The sequence below is a fragment of the Haemorhous mexicanus genome, chromosome 3, assembly GCF_027477595.1.
Source record: "Haemorhous mexicanus isolate bHaeMex1 chromosome 3, bHaeMex1.pri, whole genome shotgun sequence".
NCBI classification, from domain to species: domain Eukaryota; kingdom Metazoa; phylum Chordata; class Aves; order Passeriformes; family Fringillidae; genus Haemorhous; species Haemorhous mexicanus.
The window spans coordinates 78,846,577-78,863,889 of NC_082343.1; the positions used below are offsets into that span (position 1 = coordinate 78,846,577).

Consider the following 17,313-nt stretch of genomic DNA (forward strand, 5'->3'; position numbering starts at 1 on the left):
AGCTTTTTGACAGCAATTTAGTTTAATTTTTTTTTTATTATTTGTATTTATACATACAGGTAATCACATAATTGCCTTACATGCCAACCCACACTATTCTGTTTAATTAAACAGTTAAGGCCATTACAAATCTGGTAGTATTTCTCATATATATATATATATATATATATATATATATATATATATATATATATATGTATATATATGTGTGTGTGTGTGTGTCTGTAAGGAGCTGATTATAACCAGCAAAGAACGCAGAAAAAAAAAGAGATATAAAATACTTCATGTTGGCTAAGGAATTCAATTGTGGTTGCACACTGGTTTATGAATGAATAGAAAGCTTATTTGTTTAATTTGTTAGTATAAATGTTTCAATTATTTAATGAAAAGAAAATGGCTAAACAGTTGCCTAAATAGGTGTATAATAAAAACAGAATATGGGGAAGAAACCATAATAGATAGTCAGGTTTCACCCATTCCATATGAGTGCTCTACCATCTTGCCACATGCTGCTTTTTGCCTAACGAGTACTCAGAAAAGTGAGACAGTGCAGACAGATATAATAAATGTGCTACCATATTGCAGATATACTTTATTTAGAACATTATTCTGAGAAAAGGAAAAAAGAAAAGAGGAAAAGGAAATGTGACTTCTTATGTCCATTAGGGAGAGAAAGACTGGATCTCAACCCATCTCCTGTGCCTCCCCAGGAAATATTCTAATCACTGAACTTTTCATTATATATATGTGATATCCTTTAGTTAGAAAAAATGAACAGAGGAATGTCTAGCAGCGAATAAGAGCGAGAGAGAATATTTAGCTGCTTATACCTTTAAAGAGGCATTCCCTGAAGCAAATATTTCTTGGTCCAGAGAATTTTTGCTGAGAGAAACCAAGCAAAACCAAAAAATTAAAAAAGCTGAGCCTCTGCAGAAAATATGTAGTACCAAAGATGATGGGTTTCCTGAGCAATCTTAACTGGATAATAATGTCTTTTGAAGATTTACACTTTTCAGTCCCTGAATGGTCAAACTGATAGACTATGAAGCAAATTCACATGAGGCCAAGGAATGATCTGGACTTCATATCAATGCTCCTTGGACCAGCCTCAGAGCCAGTGTAGGCAAAAGAATGCCTGAAATATTTTTGCAGAAGTACTCTAGCATTAAGGTATAGGGTTGAATGAGTATGCTTTCCAGATGAGATTTTATGATACCCCAGATATCTTCTTGTGAATTGTAGCTGCTTTTCTTCAGCCTCAGAATCTTGTAGGGCAGAGGTGCAGGGTTAGAGCTTCTGAAAGGGTGCTTCCTTTGAGGACATTAAAGAAACTTCTTTTAGTGTTGCAAGGTGTGCAGGCTGTTGTTCCCATTTGTGGCTGCTAATGAGAAATCTGAAATGAATTTTGTAAATCTAATGAGTTTTTAATTAAAAGAACAAACAAAAAACGAAACCAAACAAAACAAAAATATCAAGCCAAAACCAAAAAACACAGTTTAAAGTATTAGAGTTTGGAGCTGTTAAGGGAGGACAGGTTTTTTTAGTGACTTTATCAGCTTCCCAAGATAACCCCCTAAAAACTATCAGAAAGTACCAATGGATGTTAGAGTTCTTGAGATGACAATCTCCATACAGAGAATAAAGAAGCTGCCTCAATAATAAAAAAGCTTCCTAGTTTAGTCAAGTTGTTTTATATTCCATCTGGAAAGTAGTCAGTGGTGAAACTGCCACCTGTATTATCCTAGACATGCTATTATGTGTTACACATTAAAAAGGCAGACGCAAGTTACACTTGGGTTTGTAATGCCATACAGATTTATCTTAGGTGCCAAGAATTTTGTCGTGGGAATCAGACAAATCAGGGTAATAATGATAATCAGGGAAAGTATAATAAAAATAAAAACTGAGTTCAGAAGACGTTTGAATAACATATCGCTGATGAGTTGTGCTTGGCAATGGCTGAGCAAGCTTGTGTAAAGTTCCTATTGGCTCTGATGGGTGTTTAAAATGATGAGTGGAACTCCTTTTACAATGAAAAGGAACATCAGTTTCTAAATAAACACATATATAAAATTTAGATTCCTGAACTGGAGGTCACAGTCCTAAGCACCCCAGAAGAGCAGCCATCTAATCTTTACTAATGTAAATCTTTGTGACAGAGTTTGTCATTTTTAGATCTGTTATGACAGAGCTGAGCAATGGACCATCTCTCTGAATCCAGATACCTAGGCAGTGTTCTCTCCTTGTAATCCATGAGGCTTGATGCTCTGCATGCTCACTAAAGTGATTAACATCCAAACAGAACCTAGAAATAAACAATACTTTTTAATAATTTTTTAAAAAAAAACCAACAAAAAAAAATCCCAAACCAAACCAAAAACCAACCAAATAGAAAAAAAAACAAAACAAAACCCCAACCAACCAACCAACCAACCAACCAACCAACCAACCAACCAACCAAACCAAACCAAACCAAAAACAAAACAAAAAAACCCCAAAACAAAAGAAAATCAAAAAACCAGAGTAATATGTCTAATCTAGAGAAAATCTAGCCCAGCGAATATCTTCCCACAGATAGGAACAGAAGAAGTTTTCTAAACTCTAGTAAACGGGGATACTTAGAAAGGGTTATTTGCAATTCTTCCTGTTAAACTACAAGAAGTGAATTCTATGATGAGAGAATGGAGGGAGGAAACATTAATCTTTTCAGATGGTGAACATTTGCCTTTATTGTCTGATTGCCATTTCTGTGGGTTTTTCTATTCTCTGCATTTTGGTCAAAAAATATTGAATTCTATTTAATACAACATTTAAGCATAAGAATTATCTGCATGTCCTGCTCTAGCTTCCATAGCCACTCTCCTTATGCTACTTTCTGGTCAGAACAGAGATATGGATTTGAATTTGTTCATATGGAAAACGGAGATGGGTTACCATTCTCGAAATAGCTGCCTTATTGACTGGCCCATTGTATAAAGTACCTTTATTCAACATCTGTTGCTTTAAAAATCTTGGTTGAAAATAAACAAAACAGGGCAAGCAAAGGATGAGTCTTGAACACTGTTTGAACGTGTCTCTGGACAGCTAGTCAAGGGAAAATAAATATAAGACTCTTCAATAATTCACCAGGTGACCAGTTTTTTGGTAGGTCTGTAATTAGAAGCCTTATGGCGTCATTTTGAGATCCTAAGAGATCCTTGATATGTTGAACAGACCCACTAGCAGCGTGAGACATCAAGGACTTCATTGCTAAATATTCTTAGAAGTTAAAAATTTAAATTCTAGGTTAAACCCAGTTCCAAAATGGAAAGAAATGAAAGGTTTGAAAAGCAAGTTACCAATATGTGACAGGGGAAGATTTTTTTGAATCTTAGAGAGCTGAATACAGTTCAATGTTATCAAATGTAGCTAAATTTTAAACAACAAGAAAATAGCAAAAAAACCATGGCAAATCAAGATTTCTACCTAACCAAGCTTCCAATTGCCTGCTTAGCTAAGTAGGGTAATGCAGTAACCACACCTTACATTTAAAGCTATTCTACTTCCAATTTTCTACAATGCCACTGGCATTAATCAGTTGCATGGTTAAAATCATTAGGGAAAACAAATTAAATAGTACTTTAAATTGAAGTGAAATGTACATTTATGCATTACACGTCTCTTGCTATAGCTTTTACGCCCAGGTTTATCTGAGGCTGCATTTCAGTGAAAATTGATGCCATTTTTATGGGTATATAAAACCATTATCAGTTTAAAAAATATTTTCATAACAGTGACACAAAAACATTAGGCTATGCTTCTTCTTAGCTATCTAATATTGTTGGTGGTCTAGAGACCTGATCTCAATTTGAGTCTTTTTAGGTTTGAATTTTCTGTGATTGCCTTATTATTTGTTTAGCCCACTGGCATGGAGAATCAGGATTTTCCAGTGCTAGAAACGTATATGCCAACAGAGAAAACTTGCTCTTATTACTGAAAGTCAAGAAATAAGGTTTCTCATTCTCTGAAGACTAGCAAGGGTTTTAATTAAATTCTCCCTTAAAAAAGCAAAATCCCCTCAAACTAAATTCCTATGCTGCAAAAGGTAATCACAGGGTTGTGGTTCTGTGTTCTCTACACATGCATCCACAGTAATGATGCAAGAGCTTCACATGCGTATTAATCATAACAATGCAGTCTGCAGAACTGGAGATCATCTTCAGCAGCCAAGGAATGAGTAATGCCATGAACTGCTGTCCCTACCTGGGTAATCTAAAAAATATAAGAAACTTGATTTGAAGAGGACTGAGATTAAAATTTCTCCCACTGAGTAAGAATTAGGATTGTTGTCTGTGCCACAGCTGAGCAAGAATGGTGGCTTCACTTTTCAGATCCTGCCATCAACTTCTGCTTAGAAGTAGGAATCCATCAGTAGCTATTACAAATTAAATGCTACCCAAACAACATGTGAAACACTGTCTCTGTTGTACCTGAACTCAATATTTTTTTTTATGTGTTTCCTATCATTGATCAAATATGATGCCTGTGGAAAAGTGCAGTGGAAAAATTTTGACTCATTTTTTTTTGTTGTAATTTTTTTATTTTCAACCAAGATTTAAAGCAACAGATGCTGAATGAAGGTACTTTATACAATGGGGCAGTCAATGAGGCAGCTATTTCAAGAATAGTAGTCCATGACATTTTCAAATATGGAACTGCTGATTTCCTCTTCTAGAGTTTCTTTCTTGTGAAGAAAAGCCTGAAATTATACAGACAACACACTACACTTCGATAGCACACTTTTGACGTCCATTGGAGAAGTGACTGAGCAAAAGTCCTCCTGATGGCCATTTGTCCTCCTCTAGCTGGGTCTCTCCTAAGGATGTGATTTCTTGGCCATTCCATTCCACTGCAAGCTAACAGTCTCTTCTCAAAGCAGGTGAAAGACAACAGAAAAAATAAATTCTGAGACTTTTAAATAGGATTTGAGTAAAATTTTGACTGTCTAATTAACTCTGTTGTGTTGTACCTTAAAAACATTAAGACTTTGTAGGAAAGAAAGTGAAATGGAAAACATTACCAACCTACTTAATGATCAGCTAGGTTCTGCAAATCCCTCTTCAATTGTGTCAGTTTTTCCCATTAGTGATGTGCAGTAGAATAAAACACCTGAATCAGAGAGGAGAAAAGAGAGAACAGGAACATAACCTTTCCAAATGAAACAAGTTTTCTATAGGAGAAATCACATGGTTTTTTAAACAGCGCAGGACACTAGAGAGAAACTGATGTGGCAATAGGCCAATTATATCTTGTGTTTAAGGTTAGTCATAACAACTGAAATGGCACATAAATTTTACAAGGTCAGGGACTTTCTTATGTTTGTCTTCATTGTAGATTGTTATTTGCTGATATAACTGAGCAAACATCTTTGCATAACACTAGAAGTATGGCAGGTGTTGCTGCCCTAAGCTGCAATCTGCAATGTAGTTAAATCATATGAAAGAAGAAATGGTGCAAAATTTTCATTCTTCTGCAGCGTGTGAAGCAGCAGCCTGAAGTCTGAACCATGCAAGAGTTTCTATACAGCTGTCTCATTGTGACCTGCCTTATTTTTGATGTCAGAGTATGAAGAAATCTTAATTCTAATAACCATTTTTTTTCTTTGCTTTTTATTCATGGTTGAGTTCTACTGTTTTCTCCAGGGCAGAAGAAACCTTTTTCTTTTCCCAGAACACAGGAATAGATAAAATATTAATTCAGTGCCTGACTTCCCTGCTCAGCTGAAGTGTATATCAGTTCACTACAGTTAGAAAGGTATATAGTCCTGCAGCTTGAAACAGCAGTGCTTTCCCAGGAACCCTCAAGAACAGAGTGGTTTTTTCAATGTCCATTAAAAAGTGAGTCCTAAGATCTATGCTTCATTTCACTTTTATTTTTCAGATCTGGAAACACAATTCTGTAATTATGCTTTTTACTTGAACAATACCAGTAAATATTTGAATGAGCCAAATAATAAAATCTCTATTTTTTATAATACTTCTGAACACTAAATACTGATAGCTCTAATTTTAATGTGACAAGTATTAACCCATTATCAATAATTATGATAATTTTAATAATAATGATTTTTATAATAATGTAAATAATGATAGAAAATTTGAAATGCTTATAAGTCTACATCTAAAAGTAGACCACAGTTCAGAGCCCCTTGATATTCCTTGAAGACAGATTCATTGGACATTCATTATCAGATCTTGGCAACCATCCATTTTTCTCTCTCCTTAAACTTCAAGAAATAAGGAACAATAGTAGGTAACTCTCTTCCCACCTATCACACTGACTGAAATAAAGTCTATTGTGATCTTGTCTTTCCTTCAAATCAGAGAGAATAATACAACTCATTTATTTTCTTTTTTCCCTTTTCTTTTTTTTTTACTGCAATCAATCCATCTTTGAGAAAATGTTCTGAATTGTAATTGTCACTTGCAACTTACTATTTGCATAGATAATGACCAGGGTTTCTGAATCTTTCCTGTCCTAGGGGCAACACATCCAAATCTTACGGCCACTAAATAATTAAATTATGCTTTCAGAAAGTAAAAGAAGGGGAGAGCTGAAGGAGTAACTTGAACAGGAAATTGGCAATGACTTTTTATCTCATCATTGGATAATGTCAGGCCTGCAGTTGAGTCTCAGTGATTCTCAGGATAGAGCAAATGCTCTCCTGCCTTGCTCCTAATCTGCTGGTTTATGCCTCTTCATGCAAACTCATGAGCTGTACTTAGCCAGGCAGTATAGGCCAGGCATCCTCTTGATAGATTCCTTCTGGTTAGGAGCTACATTATCCAGTGAAGATGCTGAATTTCTTATCAGAGGGCAATGCAGTTTGGCATTCAGATCTCAGGTGAGCTGGTAGAGACTGGAAGTTATAAAATGTGAGTAACACAAAAATTATCTGGGTGTCATTAGGAAATACTGAACAAAGAAACCCTACTCTACTGTCATACCGTTACAAGGTAACAGAACATTTAGCTAAATTAAAGCTATTCCTTGCCCTTGACAATTGCGAACTTTTGTCCTGACACCAGCTGCTCACCAGCTGATATCCTGGTATATAAAGAGGGACTGGTTTCATTTTTGCACAATTTTGAGTCTTACAAAAGAATAATCCGATTTTATGATTGCACTGAAAACTCTGCTACATATTATGTGTGAGTTCCTTGAGTTGATTAACTCTTACAAGAATAACAATGGCAGTTTTAAAATAGTTGTTTTAAACTGTCAGGTTAACATCCATCACCTATTTCATAGAAATAATACTAGAAAATCTAGTATAGATACTGGCTAGAGATACTTTTGTTATCTCTCTCAATTTTTTTTTTGCTTTCTGTTTTCTGGTCTAAAATCTCCTAAATTCTTAATCTCTAATTACAGAGAATAAACAACTAGCTCACTCACCCTGACCTGGTCATTGCTGTTCTATAGACCCTTCATACTCATGGAGATTTCAGGATTTCTGGAATGACAGAATCAAAACCCAAAAAAGTCTCCAGGCCTCCAATCTGCAATAATGCCTAAGTCTTTCCCGTAAGGCCCTACTATGTAAAGTTTTCCTCACAGTGCATTGTTTCTAGAACTTATTGGACCTATGTAAAATAAATGTGTCATTATTTAGACCTCATATTTTCTACCTGCAATTAGAAATTCATGAAAGTATTGACTTTCATTTTGTGATTATTGATACACAGAAATGACAGTCTTAATGTGTACAGCTTTTCATTATTCTTATTTCTACCTGAAGTTTGGAATAAAATATGGGAAAAATAGGAAAAAAACTTAAGCTTATAGCTATTTCATGCATCCTGATTCTGTTGATTTTGGCTTAAAAATGTTGCCTGCTGGTCTGGACAAGGTACTAAGTCTCAAAAGCAGCCAGCTGACTGAATATCTTAAGGGACTAAATCTCATGGACATAAGTGTTTTATTTCTGAAGGAAAGACTAGCAGACTATTATGACAACAGATAAAAAGACTGAAATATTTTAAAATTAAGAAAAATCCAGCTGATCTGAGACAAAGACATTTTTTCCTCCCTTCTTCTTCTATCCCTGTATGAAATGTGAGTAGTAAGATTTTTTGGGAGACTCCAGAGTTTTGATTTAACAGAATTTATTGCCACGAACAGTAGGAAAGGTACAGGGTTGCAAGGCTTCTGGACTTCCTGTCACTTTTTGAAGAATTCAGGCTAATGAAATCTGTACTAGAATAGGTGCTATTATAATGCTTGTACCTGTAGGCATTGATAAAGTATCTTAGAGTCCCCTAACATTTATGGTGGAAACAAAAAAAGTCATTTCCATGCAGAAATTACAAGGGAAGTATAAAATGAGAAAGTTAAAAGAGAAGGAAAAAAGAAAAAAAAAAAATTTGGTAATCTATCTTACCTGTTTCATGTGTTAATAGCATATAACATCAATTTATCTTTTTGTTTGGGATTGCCTCATTCCCTGCCATGGTTCTCAAAAGGAATTCATCTGAGAGCCCATAACATGGGCTATTAAGATACAGAGAGTTGTGTGAACCCTCCATGTGCATCTGAATCACTCCAGCTCTCTGGAGGTCATAGCAGAATTGTATGTGACAAATAACTTGGTGCTAACTGGGACCTACTTAGTCTGATAAATTAGATGTATTTAATACACTTGCCTTAGGGAACAAATGAAAGATAATGTGCTTTAAGTGTTTTCAAAAATAATTCCAGTTCTCAAAACTCTGACAGAACAATTTTCTTCCAATTTTTCTGGCAGCTGAATATTTTTTCTCATGGTTCTAGTTGAAGAGATCTTGGTGGGAACACGAAAGAACAGATTTATACCTCAGCAATAATGTGAAAGTTTAATCTTCTTGGAAGAAGAACAGATGATCAATAAGCATTTGTATCTAGTCTACTTGATTTTTTCCTGATAAACACCTTGTTGGCATGCAAAGACAATTGCTGGGCACAGAAAGAGAGAAAAAACAAAAGAAAACTAAACCCCCAGACTTTAATCTCAAAGGCCTCACAGTCCTATCAATATTCATGCCCAGCTCAGCATAAACCAAAGGGGCTGCCAGCACTGGCAGCATTCCTAATGTAGTAGATCAAGGAAGAGCCACTTTGACCAAGACTACTTCATAGCTTTCATTACAATCTCCCTTGAAATGGGAAAGTATCCTCAACTCCACCTCAGTGTACCAGATCACTCAATTTATCTGCATGTTTGCAGTTGAGATTTAGTTGTATAGATTTAGATCTGTTGTTATTCTAGACACTACCCTTAGAATTTTCGGCATTCAGAGACCCTTATCCTCTTTTCTGCATAAGTTTGATGACATTGCTTTAAACAAAAAGGACTGAAAATAAAACTCAGTGGCAAGCAAACTGGATTTTTTTTTTTCCCGTGGTAAAAAAAGTAATTAAACCCAGAATTCTTTCATTGTCCTCCAAGACTCTGTCTCAAGTCACTTGGAGAAATTTCAGTGTGTCAAGTATTGCCAGACAAGTTCAAAAACAAAATGAAAGCACATTTTCCAGATGAAATCTGAAAGCTTAGTTCTGAAAACTTTTTTACCAGTAGTTTTAATCCATCCTTTTCTATCATTCAAAGATTATTACTGATATTTCAACAGATTGTAAAGTGACAGTCTCCTGGTAAATGTAAAAACATTCTGTACAATACCACTCTCTAAGTTTATTTGAATTAGCTGCAAGCATCTCTTCTCCTAAGACTCCATAAATTACCAAAATATTTATGTGGAAAAAAACTCTGTTGTGTTTTCAGGAAGAGATGGGGATGATTCTTTTACTATGACATGAACATATAAATCTTTTGACTTAGCATGCCCTTTGTCTGAGATAATCTGTCATGTCATGTGGCTCATACGAAAAGCATCTTCAGATGGAAACATTTCTTAGATTTTAACATCTCTGTAAGAGTTACTTCAACATCCACAATTCCATGGGCTGAGTCTTGTGTGTTTCCACCAGCCAGAACAATTTAGGTGCACCTTCAGCTGAGGGAAAGGCAGAAGGCAGCACTACCATGTTGAAAACACATGAGATGGAGGCCCTGAAGCAAGAAGAAAAAAATAAAGTGAAAGAGTTGTTGTCATGTGTAAACTGTGTTGTGCTTATCTGAGAGGATTTTAGGGCAGTTCTTCTGTATTTCACACCTATATGAAATAAAATTGACTGCACTGGAATAGAAAAATAGTGAAAAACATGTTGTAGAATCATAGAATTACAGAATGGTTTCTATAAAACATTTAGACTGTTTAAATAAAGTTACTAGCCCTTTATTGGAAAAGTCAAACATGACTTTTAATTGCTCCATCAAGATGCCTTGCACTCATCTGAATTTTAAGACAAACTTCTTTAGTGTCGAGACCGCTGTACTATATTTTAAAATTTGTATTTTTAAACAATCCACCTTAATTCACTAGGAAATCCAGAATATTAGGGAGAAGATGAGGAAAAAATGATTTTCACTAAACACATTTATTTTTTTATGTGACAGAGCTACATTTATTTAGAGACCATGGCCCAGCCACTTGAACTCTTATAGATAGACCTTGACATTTATGAGCCAAAGAGGACAATTAACAACTCAATTGCCATAATAAATTAGCAATAAATGGAATTGTTATAATCTGCCTTTATATTATAGCCAATATTTCCAACTGCTCTGTTCCAACTAAAGTTCTGTAACATTTAAAGTAGATTTCTTTAGACCATAGTCACTGTTCATACTGCTGCTCTTACATGCCAAGCTGGTAATGTGAGGAAAAAATACAATAAAAAGTAAAATTCATAAAAAATACAATTTCAGCATACTAGTAATAACTGGCTAGTACTGCATATGATGAAATACATTATCTGTGCCCTTGGAAAATGTCACAGCTATGCAGACATTAATAACTTCATGCATGCTTCCTTATAATATACAATGCATCAAATAAATCAGAATGATTTTTCTGTGATAAAGCCAGCCATATAATACCTAGAGGTCGTCAATTAAGCAATTAGACATGACAGTGAGTATATTGCACTAATTCATCTTGAGCTTGGTCATGAAAGGAGTTATCTCTCTCAAGATTTCTCCCACCCACTCCCAGGACTTTAAGTGGAAGATGAAGGTATTGTACCCCCAGTAATTTGCATTTTGATCTTTTCCATTCTCAGAGAATTTCTCCAGTTTCCATTCAGTTCCTGGTTTTGAGTGTAGAATTATGAATTGTTTTCAGCAATAATCACTCTTCTTTATGTTTGGCTTGAGGTAAAACTATACATTTCACAAGTATAAATAAAGTTAGAAATATGACACATGTATGCTTATGTCTGCATGTTTATAGCTGCTTAAATACTTCTAGTTCCAAAGTAAGGGAGCAAAACATATAAAAATAGGGTATGCATGTGTGAGACTGCTCACCTTTTTCTAAATAATTTTTCACCTTTTTCCAATTCTTATTGATACCTGCATGTGTACATTAATAACTTGATATGAGTGATTTACTTTGCCTTAAACCTAGAGTGAAAGGGTGTTGGACTCAATTTTGATTAAAGCCCTGTTTAAATAGCTTAAGGGCTAGAAAGGGCTGCAGGAAATTGTCCACAGGAAGAAATGTATGAGTGGACAGAGCAAAAGGTAGCTGCAGAGCTATCCACCCACAATTTAATAAAACTGTGGCTGAATGAAATGTGAAGTTCTTTTTCTTTTCTCCTCTTTCCTTGCTGTAAATGTGAAGTCCACCTACTTCTGAATGGAGATGGTTCTCAAGTCCTTTTGAGATCTGTGTTGCGTGATTCTGGACCTGCTAATGTAGTTTATATCACCTGGTGGACCTCAGATACCTGAGGTGCTTGGCCATAGTGGGAATGCTGGTTGGAAAGAACTGTGGATGGAATGACGTTTTCCCAAAATCCCTGAATACCATTTCCCTATTCAAATGTCTGTAAAATCTTCAATTCCTGCTCATTATTGATAATTTTCTCTACAAAGAGGATAACAAACCAGACTAGAGAAATCTTATGGCTATGACAAGAACACTACAGAAAATATTTTTAGGTACTGTATTATGCATATTTTAAATACAGCATTCTCATTATATGACTAAGCAAAACTAACAAGTAGTCAATGACAGAGAAGACATAGATGTAGGAAGAAATTTTTATTTAAGAAAATGACCAACTTACTTTAATGTGTGCACTTCAGGGTCATTATGTATTGAAAGGAAGATCACTGAGTGAAAAAGTAAACATGACATCATATGGGTAGTATAAGAACATGTATTCTTACAAACATTTTGAGAAAAGACAATCAAAATGTGATATGCATCTCATAGTCCAAGCCCAGAGAAGACTGAAAATTCAACTTCTGCAAAATACCAATAAAAATCTGTGTTTATTCCATACTAAATTAAAAGAGTTACATATATGTTGGACATCTTAGATAATCATTATGAAATGATTGTGGAGGCAGGAATTGGATTCCCATTAACAGGAATGATTTCGCTATGTTCAGGTGTTCTTTGGAAAGTTTAGAAATCTAAAGAACCTTACCTAATCTTTCCAATTTTTACTTCTCTTTACTGCATTTGTTGTAAAAAATTGTTTGCATATATTCTCAAAGACGCCAAAAAAAAATGTGTCATCAATGTTCCATTTTTATTTTTATGAATATTCATAGGTTTATGAAGTTAATTAAAAAACTTCCAGTTGGAAAAACATTACAAAAGTCCATAGTAAATTTACCAGAAAACAAATGAATTGACATACTGTCAAGACATGCTGCATCATACCACAGAAGACAGCTTTAATTACCAAAACCACTCAGTCAATAGGCAGATGAATTCTGTTACAGCCATTCAAATTTTGCTGGTTTTATGCCAGTAGGAAATACAGCCCAAGTCCCCATTCTATCTAAGTTTCTGCAGTAAGTAGGGATATGTAGTATAAAAAGAGAATTACAAGTTCATTAGGCAATACTACCTTTACATCTCAAAGATCAAATAGTTGTAAGAAAGAGCTGCAGGCCATGCCTGAATGCTATTTTGCTTCTCTCCAGGCCCTGTAAGATCTTATTTTCTTTTGGTGCTGTACTGTACTGAAAAAAAGACAAATCTCTTGCCACCGTTCTTTTCATGAGGAAAAAAATAAAAAACAAAGGAATTTTCTAGTGCCACCTATTGGTACAGTTTGAAAATAAGTAGCAAATTGGCTCACCATTTGTAAAATAGAAGGTGGAAAATATGACCTCTTGAGTATCAAAGGAGGAAATAAATCTGTTCACAGTGAATTCCTTTTTTATAATAAACAATTTAAAATATTTTAAGAAAGGACGATCAGTTCTTAGTCACTTCTTAGCAGAAACATGTATCCTCTCCTGCTTTATGAGGCATTTAAGGAATAAAATAGATTGAAAAATTAAGTTGTTTCAAAAGTTCAGTTGAATTAAGCTAATACAGAACCAGAATAGCTGTTGATAAGAAGGGTGAAAGAAGAAGGAAAAGCCGTCAGGAATTATCAAAGAAAGTTGATCAACGGCAAAAGAATTAAAAGTAGTAAGATGTCACATAGAGCTCAATATTGACTGTTGATTTCTTGCTGTGGGATGCTTCCTTGATTTCAGAAGGCATAGCCAACAAAATTGAAAGGAGTAGCAGAAATGAAGCCATCATTAGTATTTTACAGGTGTCTCATCCCCCCAATGCACTCCTGTCCATCCTTTAAGACTCCAGCCTATTTATTTTTCCTTGACACAACAAAACACAGCAGCTTCTGAGAGCAATTAATCTCAGCAGTCACTAACACCTTATCTTTGGAAGGAGCTCTCCTTCTCCATTCACCATAGAAGACTAGACTGCTAGTTTGGACTGGACCATGTAACTTTTAGAGATGGCTAATGGTAGAAGAATCTGACTGCTGACGTGAGGATACAAGTTTAATTAAAAAAACAACAAAAAAAAACCCCTAAAAAACAAAACCAAACCAAACACGAGCAAACAAAAAAATATGAAGCAACTGCCTACACCACCCTAATTACATAAGGTATGTAAGTATATGTCTAGGTTAAAGAATGGGAAAAGCTTTACCAAAGTCAATTAAATTGTTCATTCAAGATGCTGGAAGGGAAAATTAAATATTTACGGCAAGCTTCACATTGTTTTCATTAAAAAAAATTCAGATTGGGATAATTATCATTTTCCTGAAAACTTTCATGATATGTTACTCAATGGTTCCATAAAAAGTTATTAAAATATTTACTGAAGTCTCTTCTTAGCCAAAAAAAAATCATTAACAGTTTGAAAAAACTTTCTCTGATTTCTAGAAATACTGATTAAATTTTGAAGTGAAATTAATTATAAACAACATATCTGAAAAAAATCTATGCTTTCACAGGATTTTTTTTTTTTGCAACTGAAGCAACATTTTAATGGAGACATATGATACACTTGAGTCATCCTTACTATTTATACTCTTGAAACTCAGCACTAGTAAATAATTCTACTGAATTGGGATTAGAACCTGAAGTTCTATATAAGAATTCATATCTGGAAAAAACCCCAGTGGTAAAGCCAATTAATAAGTATTTCACCCACTCAGCACAGGATGGACAATTGGGAATTCACACAAGTATGTTAGGAGTTAAAACTCTGCTAAAACTTTTTCCTACTACTTTTCATAAACTGGCCTTGTCCTTTGAGTGTCATTAAGATTTACCTGCTCCTAATAAGCAGAGTTTATTTTGGTTAATTAAAATATCCTTGTCAGAAAAAGAGAAAATGAAAAAGCCCAACCAGGAGAGGAAAATTTAAAATAGAGCAGTTGAAGCAGCAGAACCCCCCAGGATAATGTGGACAGAGAATACATGCCAGAAAATCAAAGTGGAAAAGTAGGGAACAAGAGCCAGACTGCTAGAAAGAAGCAGGAGGGAGAGTAGCAGCCTGTTTTCTCTCCTGCTGTAGTCAGTAGGGAAAGTCCTGTTGACTCAAAAAGGAAAAGATCAGACCATCTTTAGAGCATATGTTTATTCTGCTGTCAAGTTGGTATTCATGCTTTTATGTAAGTCTAAGTCCATGACACAGTGCTCCCTTGATTTTATCTAGAATCTCCTCCTTTAAGTTCCTCTGAGCTTCTTTTTTTCTCCTCGTAGATGCTAGCTATGCTGAATTCAGTTACACTGCTGCTTGTATATTTGATTAAAAGATAGTTGTCTGAGTTATTTGAAGTTCTGCTAGGAGAAAGACTTCATTGTTCAAGGGTTATTATTACTCTGTCTCACGCTCTATTTCTCTCTTTCTCTCCTAAGGTACTGCAGTGCCTATAATGAAGTGAATCCAAATGACTACTTTGAGACTGGCAAAGAACCTGACATGCACACAAAATATTCTTTTAACATTGGTCTGAGCTAATCATCCAAAGGGATTTTCTATTTCATTTATGGGATTTGATTCTCCCATGTGTTTTTCTTCTAATGTGATTGTACTGATGCAAAATCAGAAGCACTGGTAAAAAGTCTGGCATGCTTTCAGTCTGCAGGACTTCATAAAAATTCTGGAGAGGCTGAACTAGCCTCTAGTTGATAATGAGGGCAGTCTGATGGAGTAATAGCAACATAGAAGGCATTAGCACCTGTAGGGCAAATTCCCTCCTGCTTCCCTTTTTTTTCACTATACAAATTCAAGAGGGTGTGGGCTTCCTTTAGCAGGTGTAAAGGAGGTAAAGCTGTGTGACTGCCTGACACTTGAGTTTCTATTCCCTTTGTACTGACTTGATTATCCCAAGGAACTGGTAGGTTAAAGGCTCTGCTACAAAGTACTAAAACAGATGATGATATTTTGTCAGTAAAAGAAAGCTTAGGAATAAAGTCACACAATTTAAGGTTTTATTATAAACTTCAAAATTCAGGACGGCATTTAGAGTTTTCGTCTTTATTATTTCAGGGTTTTTTGGTCAGTTTTTTTTTTTTTTTTTGTTTTTTTTTTTTTTTTTAGCAAGTCCCCCAAAGAGTGAAATTGGCAGAGAAGTCTGAGCAGTGGTATCAGCAGATCCTGACAATATTTCCTCTGGAATGTGTTGCACTTTTTTCTGCATGTTGTGATCAGTACTGTCTCCAACTTCCACTACTTGTCACACAGTCTTTTCATCAGCCTTCCTCATCGTGATATTTTAACAGTTTTTATCATTCTTTTTTGTTATTATTTTGTCCTCTCCCTGTCTCTTGACATGCCTTTACAATTAAATGTTTTTTTAAAAAATCGTTTCCAACAAATCAACAAAGCAACATGTTGTTTCAAGCGAATTTAGCCCTCTTTTTGTATGTTTTGACTTTTCTTCCATTCCCTACAACCATTCACCAGGCAAGCTTCAGGCCTGGAACAATGAATCTTCTTCTGTACTGGATCACAAGCATGGACTTGAGCATGCTTTTGATAACAAATTGTGATCACAAATTCTATGTAGAATTAGGCTTATATTTGAGGGAAGGCTTTTCAGCTATCTTGTGCCTGTAGTTTTGAGTGTGTAACCTGACGTGTAGGCTTAATGTAAGGAAGGATAGCAGTAGTACAGCCTATAGCTTTGAGATTTTGGTAGAACATTTTTCCCCACTGAAGTCATAACAAAAAATATATGAATAATCATGCTGTAAATCTGAGCACAGATCTATCCCTGCCTAAGTCCTCTTAAGCTTTGAAGTGATTGAACAAAGAGATGTGGGATTTCATCTGCTATTTAAAATGTCCTAAAGGTAAGATTTCTGACCATGTGCCCTATCTTTCCCGTTTCACTGACATATAGGAGGAGTAGTGTAGATAACTGGAAGCAAACTATACAATAAATTCATGTGCTTTTGAAGGTACACTTACATGGAAGTATATGCCATGATATAGGCTATGTAGAGAAGATGACTGAATGTTGGCTTCACATTGTTGTGCACCTGGACCACAAAGTGAAATTCACATCTCAGGAGGACGAAACAGCTTTGGTATTGCTGCAATAGTTAAAGAGCATTCACCTAAAAAAAAAAAAAAGGTTTTTAATATGAATGGCATACTTAGGACACATAGACTAAGAATACTTTGCTTCTAATTTAAGAGCAAGGAGGAATTTTCGTTCACTCCTTTCTTTGCCTCCCATAAAAATAATGATTAATAGTTGGGTTTTTACCAGGCAAATTACAGTTCAAAAGGTTCTACAAGTGCTCTAACCATGGAGACATCCTCTGCAGGGGCCTTAAGTCCAGGCTATTTAATTTTTGTGGTCAATGCCCACTCTGAATGGAGAGACCTAGATTTG

The 17,313-nt window shown here is 35.2% G+C and overlaps 1 long non-coding RNA gene across 1 annotated transcript in view; it reads right to left on the reverse strand.

Annotated features, from left to right (window-relative positions):
- Positions 1-1,985: 1,985 nt before the first annotated feature.
- LOC132325826 (uncharacterized) overlaps positions 1,986-17,313 on the reverse strand; it is a 33,503-nt gene continuing 18,175 nt past the window's right edge. The window contains exons 2-4 of the long non-coding RNA XR_009486034.1: positions 16,884-17,032; positions 5,064-5,148; positions 1,986-2,305 (exon numbers count right to left, since the gene is read on the reverse strand). This is a non-coding gene — a long non-coding RNA (uncharacterized LOC132325826). The remainder of the gene's footprint in view (positions 2,306-5,063; positions 5,149-16,883; positions 17,033-17,313) is intronic.